The sequence below is a fragment of the Coenobita brevimanus genome, chromosome 46 (assembly GCF_032717465.1).
Source record: "Coenobita brevimanus isolate Jiangsu-jjx chromosome 46, ASM3271746v2, whole genome shotgun sequence".
Taxonomy (NCBI): domain Eukaryota; kingdom Metazoa; phylum Arthropoda; class Malacostraca; order Decapoda; family Coenobitidae; genus Coenobita; species Coenobita brevimanus.
In genome coordinates this window covers 51521489-51540651 of record NC_136999.1, presented here as the reverse complement: position 1 = coordinate 51540651, position 19163 = coordinate 51521489, and the positions used below count along the sequence as shown (strand labels likewise).

General features: G+C 42.5%; 1 protein-coding gene across 1 annotated transcript in view; it reads right to left on the bottom strand.

Moving 5' to 3' along the window:
* LOC145398723 (putative neural-cadherin 2) overlaps positions 1-19163 on the bottom strand; it is a 197066-nt gene that overhangs the window by 45513 nt on the left and 132390 nt on the right. The window lies entirely within an intron of this gene.

Below are 19163 nucleotides of genomic sequence, written 5' to 3'. Positions count from 1 at the left end.
ATAAGTGGGGGATAAGTGGAGGAGCAAGTGGAGGAGTAAGTGAAGGAGTAAGTGGAGGAGTAAAGTGGAGGAGTAATGAACAAGTGAACATATGGTAAATAATGAATAACTGAATGGGAAAACCAGTGGATCATGTATGAGTAAATTAATTAATATATGGATAAGGAAGCAGATGAATAAGGTAACAGCGATATGAGAAGTGGAGCAGAAGTTAGGGTGTGGGTGAATGTGGAAGGTAGGAGGGTGGGGAACTGAATGAGTAAATGAATAACTAGATGAATGTGTAAATGAATGAGGAAGCAGGGGACAAGTGAATGAGAAGGAGATGGTAAATGAGTAAACTGATGAGGAAATAGGGCATGAGTAAGTGAATGGGGGAGTGAATGAAGAAGTGGATGAGGTAAAGTGGAGCTGGAAGTGGAAGGTGGCTGGGTGTGGAGCTAAATGAACATGTGGATGAGTAAATGGATCAATAATTGGATGAATGAATGGATGATAAAACGGTTCGTAATTCTCGCATTCCCATTTTCGTCATGAGTGTGGACCTGTTGGAGAGAAAAAGAATGAGGAAAGAGACAGTAAATGGGTGAGTAAAAGGGTGAGTAAATGGGTTAGTAATTGGGTGAGTAAATGGGTGGGTAAATGGGTGAGTAAATGGGTGGGTAAATGGGTGAGTAAATGGGCGGGTAAATGGGTGAGTAAATGGGTGGGTAAATGGGTGGGTAAATGGGTGGGTAAACATGTAGGTAAATGGATTAGTAGATGGGTGAGTAATTGGATGAGTAAATGGGTGGGTAAATGGGTGGGTAAATAGGTAGGTAAATGGGTGATTAAATGTGTAAGTAAATGGGTGAGTAATTGGTTAAGTAAACGGGTGAGTAAATGGATGGGTAAATGGGTGAGTAAATGGGTGAGAAACGGGTGAGTAAATGGGTAAGTAAATGAGTAAGTAAATGGGTGAGTAAATGGATGAGTAAATGGATGAATGTGTGAGTAAATGTGTGAGTAAATGGGTTAGTATACGGGTGAGTATAAGGGTGAATAAATGGGTGAGTAAACGGGTTAGTAAACGGGTGAGTATACGGGTGAATAAATGGGTGAGTAAACGGGTTAGTAAATGGGTGAGTAAATGGGTGAGTAAATGAGTGGGTAACTGGGTGAGCAACTGGGTGAGTAAATGGGTGAATAAATGGGTGAGTAAATGGGTAAGTAAATGGGTGAGCAAATGGGCGAGTAAATGGGAGAGTAAATGAGTGGGTAACTAGGTGAATAAATGGGTGAGTAAATGGGTTAGTAATTGGGTTAGTAAATGGGTAGGTAAATGGATGATGAAAGAGTGAGTAAAGGGTTAATAAATGGGTGAGCTAATGAGTTAGTAAATGGGTGAGTAAATGACTGAGTAAATGGGCGAGTAAATGGGTGAGTAAATGTGTATCGGTACACGGCTAGCACTAAATATCGTGCCACCGCTAGCACCAATTATATGTATCGTCGCACCGCTGGCCACCAATTTAATGTAGCTGTTATGGAGTAGCAGTTGACTACATATTATGTGTTCTGCTGTTATAGTATAACTAGACCATCGTGTTGGAGATCGACGACACTGTCTGTAGTACACGTCAGCTACTCGCCGTCACTGCCCGACACTTCCCACTAAAGGTCCTCTGCCACTAGAAGGTGGAAGCTGGTCTGTTATTCAGTGGTAGCGTAAGGTGACAGAAATGAGCAGATTAAATCTCTCTTTATTGGGTACAGAATAATATAACTGCGGCCTGAGAGATATGTAAGAGCGATACCACCTCCCTTGATAACTATAAAACGTCTTCTGACGCTGTACACTCTCCGTGCCGACTAGGGCGCGGTGCTGAGGTCAGCTAAAAGTGAGGTGCCAAGCATTTACATATACTCTGGGCTTATGCAAAAAGTAGAGATAAATGACAACTCAACTAGCACATTATACACCTCTATAAAATGGCATTAAGTACATTCACATATACCAACATAATAAATGGTTCCCCAGGACTTTACACTTACGCACTATTCATATATCTTTTCACTTCTCCTAACCTTCATTTTATAATTGAAACATGGTGGCACTTGTGGTCTGCCATCCACCTTCTTTCTATACCATAGCTAACAGCGAAATGATATTTGGTTGTTCATCATTCACACTTCATTACACACTGTTAATTATGACTAAACAGCTTTAAAAATTATTATATAAAATGTGTGATACTACAACTTCATATTGGAAAAAGATGTTGACACCAGAACATCGCTCGGCCACACCATTGACGTCCTCGTCGACATTGTTGTCCTAACTACCGTGTAGCCTAACCAGAGTGTAGGGTAGCTAACTATTCAGGAATATCCACTTGCAATCCGCGAGTACGGACACGTGGTCTCAGTGGGTTCCTTAATTGGCGCCTTAAATAGTAGCCTAAACCACAAACACAGGAAAAGACCACAATAAGTAGAAGACCAACGCCAGGACCAAAATAAGAAGGAGAAAGGTATGAAGGAAGATAGGACAGTACATAAGGCTCTAAATCAGTCCTGTTCAGGTGGGAGAGGAAGGTAAGCTCCTTTAATACATGAGACAGCCTGTTCACATTCAAGGAAGTAACATTGAATGAAGGTAAAAAAGGGTCGTAACTGGGATGAGAAGTTCACTGACAAAGCTAGATGATGCTTGCTAGGCAGAACTGCTATCTCTTTACTGTGTAACTCACAAAAATCAGGTGCAACATAATACCCCTTTACTGTAAGGAATTGATTCTGTGAGGCACAAGTCACAGTTACGTCCTCTGTCTCAGGAAAGTAAAAGTACTGTTTCGCATGAATATGAGCATGGAAAACTGACTTCAACTGAATGGGTCGGAAGGTGCAACGTTGCAGAGCAGAGGAAGTATTTGTGTCCAACAAGGCCCTCTTACACTCCTCTACCTTTAATGGTACGAAGACAGAATGGAAAGCAGGAAATACATGGAGATCAAGAAATGAGGCCTTACACTTCTCAAATTCATCCACAGTCGTTTCTGCTACATATTTCTTGCCATCTGAGACAACTAGCACCTCTGGACCCTCTTCAATAACAACAAGTGTATTATTAGCAGTAGCAAAAGGGAAGGAAATGAACCGCCATGCCTGGTATGTTACAGCATTCCTCATGGGTACCAATATCAGGATGCCTTGATGGGTCAACTGGGCCTCTAACAATGGGTAATAATATTCCAGTTGACTCAGATCAAAGAGTGGCATAAGTCCATGCTTCCACATAGCTATATCAAGTGCATTTGTTAGTATATTAGTAGGCAGCAATAAAGCATTAACCCTGTTCAAACTTGCATCGATTAAGCCGTCCACCATATTGGCTGCATGCTTCTCCAAAGCAGTGGTTGACTCGTCGAGAGCATGTAAGTACTCAGCGAATAACACCAATTTAGCTAGGGTTGGTAGGTTAATTTGGATGTTATTCACAAGCTCTACTAGATGGTTGGTAGTCCTAATTATCCCGTTAGCTTTGTTAGTGAACTCATCTAACTGTTTATACACATGCATGATTAATCTATTATTGGCTTTAGCGGCCAGTGTCAAGTCATGCATCTGTCTACCCAATTGCACTACATCCTTATCTAATGCCGTGCCAAAGAGTTGTTGAGACAGGATTCCTAGAAAATCCACAAGTCCTCTCTTAGTACGTGCATGGACATGCTTGGAAAGATCAGAGTGTACGTTAGGTAAAGCAACATGCAAGTTAGTGAGCCTGTCGGTGAGCCTGTCTATATGCCTAGTCTGAAGCTCAACAGTTCCATGCAAGGTTCGTTCCAAAGCTTCAGTGTCAGAGTTCGTCAATCGTGGGTTTCGATTAAACATCTTTCCCACTTCCAACAGTTGCTGTCTGAGATTCGACAAGCCCTTGGAGACCTCCTTGATAATATCTGGCGTTTGGAGATGGCCTTCCATTGGATAGTAGACGCATACTGCATCTTCCACTACCACGACTTCTCCAAGTGGGCTCTTCAGTGCTCCTGGCATTAACGCAGTCGTGTCCGTGTCCGACGTATTTCCATAGGTCCACCCCAAGCAACGTACGAGGAGTATGAGCCACAGCCACATTTTTTTATCTGCAAGAGAAGATACTCCCTTAATCACTCTTGTTGTGGGATCGTAGCTTGCTGCAATACTCTTGGTTAGGGACAGGTACGGACGACGACATAGACTGCGATGAAGACAGAGGGGACAACACTTCAGATGCAGGGTTAGTTAGGCCTAGCTCTTGACTTACTAGTTTGATCCTATCAGCATGTACTACCTCCTGAGTTCCATTAGCTTCATCCTTTATTCTATAAGTATTTCCACGTACTCGTTCCACAACGGTATATGGTCCGTGGAACTTAGGTCTGAGCTTGGAAATTCTCTCAGGGTTGTGGATCATGACCTTCTGGCCCGCCTGTAACGTCTTTTCTTGACTACCTTTGTGTTGTTTCGCCATCATCTCCACTCTTGAGGCTTTTAATCTTTTCCGTACTTCACTGTGTATACGTTGGAATTTCAACAACTGTACCTTTCCATAGTCTTCTTCGTTGTATACTGGAGTAAGAGGTCCAGCCAACAAATCGTAGGGTAACACTTTCTCCTCTCCATAAAGGATATAATGAGGAGACTTCCCAGTTGATGAATTTTCTGAGGAGTTGATGGTCGCCGCTACATGTGATAACCAGTCTTCCCAGTTATCCTCTTGATTTGAGGTTATTACTGGTCTCAAGACTTCCAGTATCTTCCTGTTTGTTCTCTCCACCAGGCCATTGCTCTTAGGACTGTAAGGCGTTAAAAAAACTTGCTTTACTCCATACATACGACAGATTTCTTGTAACACCTGGTTACGAAATTCACTGCCATTATTGCTGAGCAATACCTTGGGTGTAGAGTATGGACAAATCCCTGAAGTCACAAAAGCGTGCGCCACCTCCTCTGAAGTTTTCGTCTGTAAAGGTGCTAAAACAGTGAATCGAGAGAAGTGGTCCACTGCCACCAGTACATAACTTGAACCTTGACGACTTCTTGGCAACGCTAAGAGATCAATGGAGACTATATCCCAGGGTTTTTCCGGTAGAGGATACTCTAAGATGGGAGTTGGAAGTCCCGTCGTTCCTCGTATTTCCGCTCATTTGACACATTGACTGACGTGGGCTTCTATGTCCTTCCTCATGGTCAGCCAATAGTATTTCTTTCTCACCTCACATATGCATCTATCGTGACCGGGATGACCCGCTTGAGGTACGTCATGAACTAACTGTAGCATGGCTTGCTGTAAGGTAGCAGGAACAACCAACTGATATGCAGTGTCCTTCCCTGGGGGTTGCTTATACAAAAGACCCTGTTGAAGATGGAAGTGAGTCATTGGTACTGGGAGTTCAGGTAGACAAGTCTCGTCGCCAGACTCCAAGGCATAGAAGACTTGAGACCACATCGCATCATTATGTTGTTCCGCTTTTACCGTGTCTGAGGAATACTCAGCAAGAGCAACATCCTCGGCTATGGTAGCAGCTATGTTTCTACTCAACGCGTCGGCTACGACATTTTGACGGCCTGGTAAATATCTGACCTCTGGATCAAACTCCATTACCTTGCCAAACCAACAGGCAACCTTACCGTGCAAGTTTTTTCCTTAAACAAGTCGCGTATGGGTGCATGGTCAGTTAAAACAATTATCCGGTAGCCCAAGATAATATCCCGGAAATGTCCTAACGCCCACACGACTGCTAATGTCTCCAAATGTGTCGTTGAATAGTTCTTCTCTGGGGGTCTTAGTGCCCTACTAGCATACGCTATGGTATGTGTCTTTCCTTGCCCATCCTTCTGCTGTAACACCGCTCCCATACCCAGACCTGAGGCATCCGTGCACAGATAGAAAGGTTGAGTATAATCAGGAAACGCTAATACGGGTGCTTCTGACATGGCTTGTTTGAGCTCGTTGAAGCTTCTCTCTTCCGAGGGTCCCCATTTCCATGCAGCGTACTTCTTAAGTAGCGTCGTTAAAGGTGATGCTATGATGGCATACCTGTGGACAAAACTCCTATAAAAGCCAGTGAGGCCTAGGAACGATCTTATCTGATCCTTGTTCTGTGGTGTAGGAAAATTTAACATTGGCCTTATCTTGTCCGGCACAGTCTTGATGCCATTACCATCAACTAGGTGTCCTAAAAATCTAATACTGGATTTCAGAAATTCACACTTTGACAGCTTAATTTTCAGACCTGCGGATCTCAAGGTTTCCATCACTCATTTTAACTTGTTAAAATGACTGTTAACATTGTTACTCACGATGATTAGGTCATCTAGATACGCTAAGACGTCTTGCCCTAACATCTCGCCAAACAATTGGTTTATCATCCGCTGAAATGTTAAAGGAGCATTACTCAGTCCAAAAGGCATCCGGAGAAATTCAAAGTGCCCACGGTGAGTGCTAAAGCAGTAATGGGACGCGACTCTTCGGTCAGCTCCACCTGCCAATACCCTGACGCTAGATCCAGACAAGTAAACACAGTATTTCCCTTACCTAATGATTGAAGTAAGTCTCGCATATGCGGAATCGGGTAACGATCCGGTACTGTTACCTTGTTCACTTGCCGAAAATCCACAACAGGTCTCACACCACCGTCCTTCTTAGGCACTAGAAAGAGTGGTGCATTCCAAGACGAGGAGGAAGGCTGGATAACTTCATCATGAAGCATCCTTTCAACTTCCTCATCCACTGCTTCCCTTTGGCTGTGCGGTAGACGGTATGCGGGCACATAAACTGGATTTGTACCAGGGCACAAACCAATATGATGCTTCACCTTATCCGTCCTACCCAGCTCTTCTCCTGAAAGTGCTACTACATCAGAAAATTCTCTAAGGAGGGCTGGGAGTCGTGTTATGGTCTACATTATCCGTGACCTTCACATATTGCTCCAGCTGTTTTTCCTTAGCCAGACGTACGGGTTCCGACTGAGTCGTTGCTTGAGATGTAACTACAGGAGAGATCACCGGCACGTCGTTGACTTCCTTTATGGGGGCACCATAGCACATCAAGTCGCCTATATAACAACCATCTCTGAGCTTAACTGCGCCACCACTCATATTTGCGATGAAGAGGGGCATCTTCTGGTCTTGGCCAATGCTAGTCAGAGTCGATTCCAGCGACAATGCCTTATGTTTTGAAGTCTCAGTTAAGCATGCTACATCAGTTCCCACCGACACGTCAGGTACTCGGACAGGAATTTTACAGACAGTTTGACTGGGTAAGTGGTGATTACCACTCACTATAGCCCTGACTTTCTTCCAGTACATACCCTCCGCTTCGTGTGCATCCGGGGACTCCCTTGACGCTTCACTTGTCGGGGTCACAACTGGTTGGACGGCTCCTGATTGGATGCCAGTTCCAGTTCGTGTCGCTGGGGGATTAAGGCCTACAAACTCTTTCCCATTAAAGGAAATGGAATGTCTTTGAGGGTGTATTACTATATCATACTCCTCCATGGTTTCAAAGCCTAACAGCCCATCAGCTGGCAGAGGAAAATCCTCAACCACATAAAACGTAGCACGTAACACAGGCGATCGTTTATCTGCCCTCAATGTCAACGGCACCTGGCTTACAATCTTCATTCTACTCCCTGTCACACCTGTCAACATTACATCAGGTGCTGATAATGTCCAGTTTGTTAGAGGCATTTCACTTTTAAGTCTTTTCAACGCTTTACTAGAAGTAATGTTTGTACATGCCCCTGTATCTACGATCAGGGACACTTGACCTTTCCCTATGATCCAAGGAATAGATAATAAGTCCACCTTAGTAATAGCTGCCACACATGCATTGGTGGATTGTACTATTTTAATTACTTTTGCGTGTGGCCCTGAGCTTCCCCCGAACTAGCTTGGTTTCCTAGTTTCTTCCTCTTTTCAATGACAAAGGGGCAGTAGTCTGTTTCATGAGGACAATGCCCATGTATGGTGCACCACCTTGTCCCCTTTGACTTCGTAGCCTTGGTCGGGTTTTGTTGTGGAGAACTAGTACTGGGTTGTTTGTTACCCTCCTGCTTCCCAAAACCAGGCTCAGACTTGGCAGTCGAGTTGGCCTTGGCTGCATAGCGTGCCGCCTTTTTAGCATGCCAACATTTTTTGTCTGTATGTCCAGCCTTTTTACACACTGTACAATACGTCCCAGGAGGTTTCTCTGTGTGAATGGCTAGGACACTACTACCCTCTCCTTCAGCCTTTGCCATTAGCGTAAAGCTCATATCAGGCAAGGATATGTCGGGAGGTCTTTTCGGCTGCCTAAGTACATGAGCTCGAGTAGCAGAGTTCAAACAAGCTAGAAACTGTAAATATTCAAGTAACCGCGCAACTCTTTCAAAAGTCATTCCCGAAGTCCAGTCTCCCCAGCCCGATTTCGGTAAGGCTTTGCTAGCCTCTACATAACACGTGCCTGCCTTCGCCAATGCTTGATTCACAGAACAGTTAGGGTACTGCTGAGCCCTGTTTACATACCTGAACGCCCAAGCATCTGGCACATAGCAATCACTTGCAAAAATGTGGGTTAGAGCTTCCTTAAACTTATCATAATTCTGAGCAGTAGGCCAAGAGTAAAACAAGGATGCCTCCATCATTTCAGAAGCATGAGAATTTGATTTGATATTTGCTTTCACATGCCAAATCTTCTCCGCATCACTAGCAAGCTGTAGCCTATGTATTTGGGCTTCACAGTCCCTCAAAAACTTGTGAATGTCATAATTGTCTTCCCCAGGAAACTGTAAACTTGGTTGTGCTGTGGGAAGTACTTTGATGCAGTCTGTGTTTGAAGGTGCCTGAGTAACAATAGGCCCTTGAGACTGTCTGACCGGCGCAACAGGAGGTAAAGTCTGTGGGATACTAGCAGTAGTCAAGTTAGTGGGTGCCATATTAGGTACAGGTATCTGCCACAAAGGAGGAGGGTTAGTCTGACCTTGCATGCCCATATTGTTAGTCATGCCCCAGGTATTTGGATAAGGGCCCTGGGTTTGCATGCAAATATTAGTATTCATGCCCCATTGATTAGGATTCTGGGTTCGCATGCCAATACCATCTGTGTTTATACCCCATGCATTTGAATAAGGAACAGAAAATAAATTCTGTCCAAAACCTTGTGGTGTACTGAAAACATCTGAAGTATACACAGGTATGTGAGTGGTTGTAGTACTATCACTAATTACTGGATTTTGCATATCCTGAGTGACCAAAGGTACTGTTGTAGTCTCAACTTCCACAGTCTCCTCACTAGGATTACCCTCATTAGCAAGACTAGTGGCCATTTTGGATCTAACTGATTGCTCTGGGACTGTTGAATAAGTATGACCAGAACGCAAATGCAAAATGTTCAAATCCTCATCCTGTCCTTCAGAAATATCCTCATCACCTTGATCCTCAATATGTCCTTCACTCATTTTATATGTCTGAGCACTTATATTTGATGTTTCAACCCACTCATAAATCTGAGTCTAGTGGGGTTGGCTGATCTCTATTTCCCCTAATTCTACGTCCCCACTTTTTCACTGTATCCATCCAACCTTGTCAGTAATATTCCCCTCCCATACAGAAAGATAAACTGACATAAAAAAAAGGATAGTTACGGTAAGTGACAGAGAATGGGACACATATAAAATACATAGAAAGTATATTTATTTCGAGAGAATTCTGAGAAACCTTTATTTCCACACATTAACTAACTAACGTGTGTTGATTCAAGTGTGTGTGTGTGTGTGGATTACTAATGCATGGACACTACCTAGAGATGAAAGTCCAGGATGATGTTCCACATTCCACGTTCCACACTCCACCAGACTCCTCCAACCATAAACGGCAGCCCGCTCGCTGTGGGAGTTAGCAAGCGACTGGTTCGCTCTGCATCAAGCCAGGCAGGACGCCACGATGCACACACACAGCCCACGCCCGCTCCCCTCGACTGGCCTCGGCCGTCCGCGCCTCTGGAGTTGCTAGAAGTCGCTAGTTGACCCACTCCTCACCGCACTGGCTTGAACTCTACTTATCTCGCCTCTCACACACGAGAGCAAGATTCTTGCCAGTTTGCGTTTGAAGATGGAGAGATCTTGCACACCACAGGGCGAGATACCTGCCAGTTTGTGCTTAAGATAGGAATCTCGCACTGGCAGAATAATGGGAGGAATTAATATTCACCACTCCAGTTTACCTGCTCCACTTAACTCACTGGTAATTAGTCCCCTTACAACAGTTGAGTAAGATTTTCTGTTTCACCTTCAGGAACGAGCGATTGCAAGGGTTACTGGTTCACAGCATAAATCCCTTTAGCACTTGTATCGTATCCCACCGCTGCCACCAATTTAATGTATCGGTACACGGCTAGCACTAAATATCGTGCCACCGCTAGCACCAATTATATGTATCGTCTCACTGCTGGCCACCAATTTAATGTAGCCGTTATGGAGTAGCAGTTGACTACATATTATGTGTTCTGCTGTTATAGTATAACTAGACCATCGTGTTGGAGATCGACGACACTGTCTGTAGTACACGTCAGCAACTCGCCGTCACTGCCCGACACTTCCCACCAAAGGTCCTCTGCCACTAGAAGGTGGAAGCTGGTCTGTTATTAAGTGGTAGCGTAAGGTGACAGAAATGAGCAGATTAAATCTCTCTTTATTGGGTACAGAATAATATAACTGCGACCTGAGAGATATGTAAGAGCGATACCACCTCCCTTGATAACTATAAAACGTCTTCTGACGCTGTACACTCTCCGTGCCGACTAGGGCGCGGTGCTGAGGTCAGCTAAAAGTGAGGTGCCAAGCATTTACATATACTCTGGGCTTATGCAAAAAGTAGAGATAAATGACAACTCTACTAGCACATTATACACCTCTATAAAATGGCATTAAGTACATTCACATATACCAACATAATAAATGGTTCCCCAGGACTTTACACTTACGCACTATTCAGATATCTTTTCATTTCTCCTAACCTTCATTTTATAATTGAAACAGGGTGGCACTTGTGGTCTGCCATCCACCTTCTTTCTATACCACAGCTAACAGCGAAATGATATTTGGTTGTCATCATTCACAGTTCATTACACACTGTTAATTATGACTAAACAGCTTTAAAAATTATTATGTAAAATGTGTGATACTACAACTTCATATTGGAAAAAGATGTTGACACCAGAACAAATGGGTGAGTAAATGGGTGAATAAGTGAAAGAGGAAAGACCTTAATGAGTGAGAAATGGATAAGATATGAATAACAAATTGATATGGAAACAGTAAATGGTTGAGTAAATGGATGAAAAATGGGTAATAAGTGAATGACAAATGGTAATGAATAACGTACCATCTGTTTCGTGAATGAGCAAAAAAAGAGGATGATTGGGTGAAGAAAACGGGTGAATAAATGAATTAGTGGATGAAATGGCAGTAGATATGAAAAGCAGATAAATAATTAGGGTATGGGTGTGTGTGGAAGGTGGTAGGGTGAATAACAGGACGAATAAATGAGTGAATAAATGAATAACAAAATGGATAAAGGGAAACAGCAGGTAAGGGAAAGGAAAATGAATAATTGTGGGAAATAAATAAATAAGGAGGATTACGCACGAGTGAATGATGAAACAGCTGATATCAAAAAGAGAAAGACAAAATTATTCATCTCTAAAGGGGAAGGAATTCATTAAGACCCGTATTCCCGTAGGTGAAGGAAGCGCCCTAACACCTTTCCCTTAGCGATTTAATTTTGGACACTGCTGGTTAATATCCTTTTGCACATTATTTATGCAGGATATGGCGACGTTGGTAGGATTTATATAACACGGGAAAGAGTGATAAGGTAATAAGCAAAATAAATCGGTTAGGAAGAGGTGTGAGGGGTAGAAGGCTTTATCGACTCATACATCTTCCATAGGCAAAATAAAATCAATTTGAGACAATAAAATGAAATAAGAAACACGTCCTTGAGTTTAATCTTATGTTTTTTCTTACTTATAATTCCTTTTAGTGGTGAAGGGATGAACGGGGTTATCTGAGGCCTGATAACACTTCCTTAGGTATTCAGATAAGTAGATAACAGTTCCCTTACCCTCTTTTGTGATATGGTTTTACATAATACTAATAATACTATTAATAATATTGATACTAAAAATACTATTACTAATACTACTACTAATATTACTACTACAACTACTACTGCTACTACTACTACTACTACTACTACTACTAATAATAATAATAATAATAATAATTTTAATAATATTAATAACAATAATAATAATAATAATAATAATAACAACAACACTAATAAGTCTTAGGGATCGAGATCTGAGTAAGGCGTTTCATTTAAGCAATTTAAGGTTAACTCTTATTAGAGAGAGAGAGAGAGAGAGGGATCGAGATCTGAGTAAGGCGTTTCATTTAAGCAATTTAAGGTTAACTCTTATTAGAGAGAGAGAGAGAGAGAGAGAGAGAGAGAGAGAGAGAGAGAGAGAGCTGTGTACAAATTAAGGCATCTCGAAGGGAAAACACTTGTGTATGTTTTGAGAAAGGGATGAAAAAACTCAACATATTCTTGTGATTTATTGCTATGTGTGTGTGTGTGTGTGTGTGTGTGTGTGTGTGTGTGTGTGTGTGTGTGTGTGTGTGTGTGTGTGTGTGTGTGTGTGTGTGTGTGTGTGTGTGTGTGTGTGTGTGTGTGTGTGTGTGTGTGTGTGTGTGTGTGTGTGTGTGTGTGTGTGTGTGTGTGTGTGTGTGTGTGTGTGTGTGTGTGTGTGTGTGTGTGTGTGTGTGTGTGTGTGTGTGTGTGTGTGTGTGTGTGTGTGTGTGTGTGTGTGTGTGTGTGTGTGTGTGTGTGTGTGTGTGTGTGTGTGTGTGTGTGTGTGTGTGTGTGTGTGTGTGTGTGTGTGTGTGTGTGTGTGTGTGTGTGTGTGTGTGTGTGTGTGTGTGTGTGTGTGTGTGTGTGTGTGTGTGTGTGTGTGTGTGTGTGTGTGTGTGTGTGTGTGTGTGTGTGTGTGTGTGTGTGTGTGTGTGTGTGTGTGTGTGTGTGTGTGTGTACTCGCTCTCCTAACCATTCCAACATTTCAGAGGTTTCCAAACTTGTGTGACAGATATCAAAGCACAAAAAGGCTGTGTTGTTTTATCAGGAAGTAGGGAGGGAGTGGCGGAGGGAGGGAGAGAGGGAAGTAAGGAGGGAAGAACGGAGAGAGAGAGAGAAAGGGAAGTAAGGAGGGAGAAAGAGAGGAAGGAAAGAAATAAAGGATTGAAGAATTGAAGGCATGAGTGTTTACCAGACTGGGAGGGAGTAGGTGGGGAGGGAATGAGTGGGTGAGGGAGGAAGGGAGTGGGATGAAGATAAGAAGGAAAGGAGTGAGTACAATGGAAAACAAACAGCAATAGACCTGTTGGTCCTTTTGTGGCTGTTGGGTAAAGGGAAGGTTATAACTAACAATACTATTGTATCAGTTAAAGACAAGGATAGAGAAGCAGAAAGACCCCCCCCCACCCCACCAAACCCTCCAGGCGAAACTGACAGGAAACAGTGAAAAGGACCACCATGTAGTATCGAAAACCTGTCGTGGACATTTCACAGGAATGAGGGAAAGGAAATCTTATTCTCTACTGTCAGCCTGAAAGGGAAAGTAACATTAAATCAACAAAATTTGTCAATGTTATTCTGTGAGTTGTATCATCCAGGATATGGAAAAAAAAAAAAGGCTTTATATATACAGAGACGTATTATTCAGTAGTGAACATACTAAGCTGGAGATTAGAAAACAACACTTGTCCAAACGACCTTTAAAGGTTAGTACTGTACTGCAGTTTATTACACTGGAGGACAATTTATATCATACACTGACAACTTTATTAAAAAAAAAAAATGTTTAGCTTAATGACACTGAATCGTTTGCCGAATATTTTATGATGAGATTATTTATTTCACCGTGCTATCTCTGATAATTAACTTGCACACCACTGAAGTTAAGCTACTTGGTCGATAATTTTTTGGTTGCGATTTGTTGCCTTTTTTAATATTGGCTTAACATTTGCTAGTTTCCACTCATGAGGCACCCTACCATTTCTTAGTGATTTACTGAATAGCTCAAGTAATGGCTGTTTCAGTAATTGCTTCATTCAGAAATGCGCAGAGATACCTTAGCTGGCCCCGATGTCCTATTCGCCTTAGTTTATCAGTGGCAAGTCGTACGTCATTCTCACTAATGGTAATGTCGCTAATGATGTTACCCTCTTCTAAGAAAACAAGAAAAGCTGCGGGAATAGAATCTGTATTTTCAGCTGTAAACACGGATGCAAAGAAACGTGTTGAGAATTTTAGCCATGTCTGTTTCATCACAGGTATGCTCTCCATTACTCGTATCTGCGACCGTTGGGCCAATTGTTGGTGATATTACCTTCTTGTTTCTGATGAAAAATTCTTTATGGTTGGATTTGCTGATAATTGCAATGTGTGCTCCAAAGTTTATTTTACTTTTTTTTTTTTTTTGGGGGGGGGTTCGACGAAGAGCATATTATTTATTTTGATAACTTTGATTTTTTGTAATAGTATGATTTTTTTTTTTTTTTTAAGTGACAGGCAATGCTTAATATCTGTATTCCACTGCTTGGATTTAATATTTTTAGCAGGCCGTCTGTTGCACATTGGAATACATAATCTTACTGTTTTACTGAGAATATCTGTGACTAATAATCATGCTTCATTAATCCTGCTCAGGTAATCTCAGGTCTCACAAACCCCCCCCCTCCTTTTTTTTTTTTTTTTAACAACCCCCCACCCTCCCCTTTTTTTTTTTTTTTTGACAATGTTGTAGGGGAGCTACAGCCTAGCATCTTGTGCAGCTGCATTTGGCACCCGGATCAGGAGGGAAGTAGTTGTCGCCCTGCTGTCATTATTAGTTACTTACCTGTAAGATAGGTGTGGGTCTTAAAGAATATGACATCACCATGAATAAATATATCTATCTATTGTCAAACACCTTAGTCCCGTAAGGGGTGGCCATTAATAAATCGCCTCCACGTTGCTCTTTCTCTGCTTTTTGTCTGCCCTCCCTTAAACTCTCCATCCCATTGTCTCATTTTTTCTCCATTCCATCCCTTCATCTCATCTTTGGCCTTCCCCTCCACCTCACTCACATACACTCTTCTAGTCAGTCTCATTTTCCATCCTCTCCACATGACCAAACCGTCTCAAAGTATTTCTCGTAACACTTTCATTTGCAATCACTTCAGCACCACATAGCCCCTTTATTTCCTCATTTGTCTGTCTCTCCATCTATGTATAACTCCACATGCTCCTCTTCATATAACTCATTACCTCCGCCAATGAAGTTGGAGGAGGTTATGTATTCACCTATGTATGTCTGTTTGTCGAGACGATATCTCCAAAAGTTCCAATGAATTTAAATGAAATTTGGTGCAAGGGTGGGCCATGGGCCAAAAAAGAACAGATTAAAATTCCGAGTAGATTCGGATGCTGATCCGGAGTATCCCGCACAATATTTCCGAAAGTTCTCTTGATTTTCAGTGCAATTTTGTGGAAGGGTGGGCCATGGGCCGGAAAGAACTTATTAATATTGGGGGCGGATCCGGATCCGAATCCTATGTATCCCTCACAATATCTCCGAAAGTTCTCAATGAATTTCAATAAAATTTTGTGGAAGAGTGGGCCATGGATCAAGGAACAACTGATTATATTCGATTTGCGTCCTTCCATGAGGGTCCAATATTCACTTTCATATGTTAGAGTGGGGCTCACAGTATTGTCATACACCGATATTATTTATTGCTATCTAAATCTTTAGTCTGGTTATGAGAGACTTTGCAATCTGATCGTGTTAGACTCGTATTCTTGTCGCGTAAGAAAGTTCAACACCTTTTCTTTTGTGATTTATTTTGCTTACTGCTTCTTACTGTCCTCTGAGTTACGTAAATCCACATTCTGCAAAAATGACGTAAAAAAAAAACATTAACCAGGCATATCCAAAAATAAATCGTTAAAGGTAGAGGTGTTAGAGATCCTCCTTGTGCGACGAGAATATGGACCAGAGATTTTACTTATTCCTGCATTATTACTGTGATCTAAGCTAAATAAAATGATTTGGTTGTAGCTTGAAAAAAGGGAAACAAAGACATCCTTGCATTTTTCTGTAATTCATTCATGTTGCTCCAAGCTGTTGCATTCAGTCTGGGAGAGCCATTGGTACCAAAATGGGTAATAAATGTTCCATATAGCTTCTCCTGTACAAACACTGTACCGTAAGCTAACCAGAATCATCAGTTGGTGGGAAGGTAAAAGAAAAGTAATGGAGACGGAAACCAGGAATGAGATGGAGGCGTGGTGTGGAGAGAGATACGAGGGAGGGGGATGCGAGTTGGAGGGACAGAGGACAGGGCGACGTGGAGGCGATTTGTTTGTGGCCACCCCTTGCGGGATTGAGGCGTCTGGTAATAGATAGAGACTACAGTATCAACCTGCTTCACCATACGACGTTATTTTATATCTCATTCGTACTATCGCCGGAAAACTTCATGCATTTTCAGAGATTTTGTGAAAAAAGAGGTTACAGAGTCTATTAATTGTTCTGGTGACAGGCTTTTGTTAACTGAATAAACTCGCTTGGTAGGAGCACTAATAAAACAGACACGACGTCCTCGTGCTGATGGTGTTAACTGGAATGACGCTAATGTAACACCCAATCCCATAATCCCCCTACCGTGGTGGAGGGGGCCCTGGTTAGGCTACATTTAAGAGAACATAACCAATTCATTTATCTTACTGGCAATATATGAGGTAAAAACACCCAGTCAGCCTTTGGGATTGAGCCTATGCCGAGCCGTAACTTAAAACTAGAAGGCCAACAAGCACACACACACACACACACACACACACACACACACACACACACACACACACACACACACAGAAAGGAGTATGCAAGCCTCACTCAGACACAACCGGTAGTTTTGAACACAGGCCAAACAGCCGTGTGCTAAACTGCTCCAACATAGTTACGTATTATTTATCTACGTCGCAAATACATGACAGCACCGCGAGTTTATCTTGTTGGTGGCGAAGATTTTGAAGCAAATCATCAGTAGAATCAAACCATTAACCCTATTGATCCCATTTTCACAGGGTATACTCACATGGCCCCTCTCCATTCCCCATCATAATGCCACCTCATCTCTACGACCCATTCGTCTCCCACGTCCACTTGTTTACCTTCCCTGACACTCATTCTCGGAGGATATTTTGAATTAAACTTTTGCTACACTCAAAGTAATTATCCTGCAACATACATTGTTCACAGGGTATGCCTTCCTACCTCATCCCCGCCGCCCTCCGATATTCCAGTCCATCCCATCCACTCCTTTACCCACCAAACCCAGTTCTTTACACCCTCTTTGACGGGTTTCATGGCACGACAAGGGACACGCAGTTGACGAGCCGGCGTGTTTGTATTTTTCTTCTTAGCTATGGAGGGGCTTATCGAACTGAAGATGTTAAATATATCAATCATTTATCCCGTCACTACAAAATGTCTCCTAAAAACTGAATAAAATCTCTTAGAGGTGGCAATAACATGTCAATAAAATACCGCAACGAATTGAAGGTGTTGATACTTAAATCGTGAGATGGAGAATAAGTACGCAATTTTTTTACGATAGTTTCCGAAGCACGTGATGAAGGACGAACGTGTTTGGCTTCTCTATGTCGTTGCTGTCTGCACTCTGTAATGTGGGATGCAGACTAATTCTGTCAAATGATGATAGGTGTTCCATAAATAGCCCTCAGATTTTTAGGGCCTGTCTTCACACTCCCAGTTAAACGTTTGACCCCTTCAGTCCAATGATGAATTTTCTGTTTCGTTCTATCTACCTGTCTACCTATCTATCCATCTATCTACCTATCAGTCAACCTATCTATTGCCAGACGCTTCAATCCCGTAGGAGGTGGCCATTTTTTTTTTTTTCATACTTCCTTTAAATATTTCATTAAACTTAAACAGAATCTCCTTCACTGAATAACAAATAATATATCAAGTCTCCCTAGGTGGAAGAATATCTCCAAAAATTTAATGCAATCGTCTGGCAGCAGCAAAAATAAATAAAAGTATGTCAAAATATTGAAGTAAAGGCCATGACACTAACAAGCCTGGTGGACTGCTGTGCTGAGTGTCGACGAAGAAGAGACTCGTTAACCAAAAATATCTGTGAGCAATTAAAGACGTGAGGCAGGTGATTGCTGGTGTGTGTGTGTGTGTGTGTGTGTGTGTGTGTGTGTGTGTGTGTGTGTGTGTGTGTGTGTGTGTGTGTGTGTGTGTGTGTGTGTGTGTGTGTGTGTGTGTGTGTGTGTGTGTGTGTGTGTGTGTGTGTGTGTGTGTGTGTGTGTGTGTGTGTGTGTGTGTGTGTGTGTGTGTGTGTGTGTGTGTGTGTGTGTGTGTGTGTGTGTGTGTGTGTGTGTGTGTGTGTGTGTGTGTGTGTGTGTGTGTGTGTGTGTGAAGAAAAACTCGACAAAAATGAGAAAATGTTTTACTTCCCGTTATTTTTTGTCTAGAGATACCAAAAAAAAAGATATAAAGGCAAGATATTTGTGGCTGTTTTCTTATGACAGGTCAATACATGGCTTCAATACGCCTCCTCAATCACCTGTGAGTACATGGCATCATATTTACTCAATTTCTGCTACACACACACACACACACACACACACACACACACACACACACACACACACACACACACACACACACACACACACACACACACACACACACACACACACACACACACACACACACACACACTGTACAGCAGCAGAGTGGAGGCACATCATCATCAGTGCCAGGGACGTGAGACATTCCCAACTTTGCGTCAGAGTTTGTCAGATTACACAGCCTGAGCGACACTTTGCACCTATTGCCACCCCACCCCCCCGTCTGTCGATCTGACTGTCTGACTGACTGTCTGTCTCTGTATCTAACTGTGTCTGTCACCGTCATACTCTGTCTTTATCTCTGTTCCTGTCACTGTGTCTCTATCTCTGACTGTCTGTGTCTCTGTGACTATTTGTCACTTTTTCTGACTGTCTCTGTCACTGTCTCT